This window comes from Cynocephalus volans, chromosome X, assembly GCF_027409185.1.
Source record: "Cynocephalus volans isolate mCynVol1 chromosome X, mCynVol1.pri, whole genome shotgun sequence".
In the NCBI taxonomy this organism is placed as follows: Eukaryota; Metazoa; Chordata; class Mammalia; order Dermoptera; family Cynocephalidae; genus Cynocephalus; species Cynocephalus volans.
This window is the reverse complement of record NC_084478.1, coordinates 125,038,971-125,042,041: the sequence shown is the minus strand read 5'-3', so window position 1 is coordinate 125,042,041 and position 3,071 is coordinate 125,038,971. Positions and strand designations below refer to the sequence as shown.

At 35.7% G+C, this 3,071-nt stretch overlaps 1 pseudogene; it reads left to right on the top strand.

Annotated features, from left to right (window-relative positions):
- The first annotated feature begins 2,553 nt into the window (after positions 1-2,553).
- Positions 2,554-2,702, top strand: LOC134368883 (U2 spliceosomal RNA; annotated as a pseudogene).
- The last annotated feature ends 369 nt before the right edge of the window (positions 2,703-3,071 follow it).

Here is a 3,071-nt window from a genome sequence, read left to right as displayed (position 1 = left end):
TCTAGTTCCTCAAGGTATAAAGTTAGTGTCATATGAGATTTTTTTTTTTAATGTAGGCATTAATCATTATAAACTTCTCTCAGAATTGCTTTTGCTACTTCCCATAAGTTTTCATATATTGTGTTTCTATTTTTGTCTATTTCAACTTACTTTTCGATTTCTGTTTTGATTTGTTCATTGACTCACTGGTTGTTCAGGAGCATGGTGTTTAATTTTCATCTATTTGTGAGTTTTCCAGTTTTCCTCTTGTTATTGGATTCTAGCTTTATACCATTGTGGTACAAAAAGATACTTGTTATAATTTCAAACTCCTTAAACTTTTTAAGACTTTTTTGTGGCCTAACATATGACCTGTCCTACAGAATGTTCCAGGTTGTCCTACAGAATCTTTCCAGTATATACATACTTGAAAAGAATGTATATTCTACTGGCATTGGATGGAATGTTTTGTAATATGTCTGTTAGGTCCATTTGGTCTATAGTATTGTTTAAGTCCATTATTTTTTTACTGATTTTCTGTCTGGATGATCTATCCATGGTTGAAAGTGGGTTATTGAATACTCCTACTATTATTGTACTACTATCTATTTCTCCCTTAAGTTCTGTTAATATTTATATATTTAGGTGATTTGATGTTTGGTGCATATATGTTGTTTTCTTTGTCTTCCTTTGGCAAAGTGGCTGCTGACAAATGTAAATATAAATGTTTTCCATCCCACTAGATATTTTCATGAACCAATATGCCTTTTTAATGGTGCTTCTATAATTTTCAGCCTGGTTAATCCACAGGAATTAAAGATAGGAATGCCACAAATTATCTTTTTTTAGCTGTATGGCCTAGAACCAAGTTTTTTTTCAGCCAGACTTGATGAAATAATGTCTCATTGATAAAGGAGTGAGGCAAAACTACTAAATAATAACACCTGACATTTATTCAGTTCTTACATATGTGCATAGCATTGTACTGTATGTTTTCAAGCATATCTGAGGTAATCCTCATAATAACCCTGTGATATGGGTACTGTGATTATCCTACTTTTACAGGTGAGAAAACTTAGGCTGGAGGTTAAGTAAGCTGCCCACGTTTACCCACGTTGGAGGTGGAAAACCTAGAATTCTGCCAGCATCAAAGAATGTTTATTCTACCACATTATCTTCTAAGGAATTAATTATTACACCTACTTTGTTTTGTACATTAAACTGTATTTGCTCTGTGACATGCATATGAGGGTACTTCAAAAAGTTCACGGAAAAATAGAATCAAAAGATAATCTGAATCTTTCCATGAACTTTTTGAAGCACACTGATATATATCTATTTTATGCGTATACTTCCACAGGCCACTAACCTGTATACATATTTGCATTTTAATGGTGGGTATTAAAATTTTTCTTATACTGAGAAATTTGGTGGGATTGCATCTTTGAAATAATAAACATTATGTACCATAGCATGTCTCAACACTTGAATTTTATATCATTCAGGAAATATTGAATACCTAATTTGTGCCAAGCATTCCATCCAAGGGCCAGGCATGCACTGGTGAATAGACAGATATTGTTACCCTCAAGAGGCTCACAATCATTGTCCTAATTCATATAGAGTGCCTTGTTTAAGAGTTCTCCTTTCTAAGCCTTCTGTGACTATTAAAAATGTAAATATGTTACTTACTGTGGTGTTTAATTTTATGTATCAACTTAACCAGACTAGACAATGTCCAGATAGCTGGTAATACATTATGTCTGGGTGTGCATGTGTAGGTGTTTCCAAAAGAGTTTGAATTGTTAAACTGAATGAAGAAGATCAACGTGAATAGGCATCATCCAATCCATTGAGGGCCCAAAGAGAACAAAAAGTTGGAAAGAAGGGTGAATGTTCTCTTTCTCTGCTTGAGCTTAAACATTCATGTTCCTCTCCCATTGGACATCAACACCCCTTGTTTTGGGGCCTTTTGACTTGAACTGGTACTTATACCATTTGCTCCTCTGATTCTCAGGCCTTCAGGCTTGGACTGGAGTACACCACCAGCTTTCCTGGGCCTTCATTTTGCAGATGGCAGGAAATAGGACTTCTCAGCCTCCATAATTGTGTGAGCCAATCCCTCTTAATAAATCTCTTTCTCTATATATCTGTATATCCTGTTGGTGGTCTATTTCTTTGTAAAACCCTAATACACCATTGTATTTTGGAAGTATATAACATGTTTGATTTCACATGTTCATAGTTGGAGGGGAATTTTCCTCAGAAGCATACCTTGAGTATCATCATACCTAATTTAGATGATATTTAGATGAGATGTTGGGCTTTAGACTTTTGAGTTGATGCCAGAATGAGTTAAGACTTTTGGAGATTTTGGTATGGAATTAATGTATTTTGTATGTGAGAAGGACATGAATTTTCTGGGGTGTAGGGGCAGAATGCTATAGACTGAATGTTTATGTTGAAATCCTAATCCCTGATGTGATGATTTGAAGGTGGAGCCTTTGGGATGTGATTAGGTCATGAGGACAGAGCCTTCATTAACGGGATTAGTGCCCTTATAAAAGAGACCTCATCACTTCTCGGCCTTTTGGCTAAGATCAAGTGTAGTATCTGTTCTTATCAGTTTAATAAAAGAGACCTCAGAAAGCTTTCTTGCTCCTTTTGACATATTTGGACACAGCAAGAATATGGATGTCTGTGAAACAGGAAGTGGACCCTCACCGGATACCAAACCTCCCAGTGCCTTGATCTTGGACTTCCCAGCTTCCAGAATAGTGAGAAATAAATGTCTGTTCTTTATAAGCTACTCAGTCTATGGTATTCTATTATAGCAGCCCAAACAGACTAAGACGCTTACTATTCAATTTATATCTCACCTACTTTTAAAAATAATATGGTGGTTTGCAATAAAAGTATTCAATAACCCTTACCCCATATATCCAGTTGATAAAGAACAAGAGCCATGTAATGAATGGGATGGGGGACTAATTATAGCAGAAAACCCAGACTACAGTAAATTACTACAGTATTGTTCAAAACTTAGCTCTGAGCCTCTTGGCAGACAAGGAATGCAGTAGTGCACCAAGATC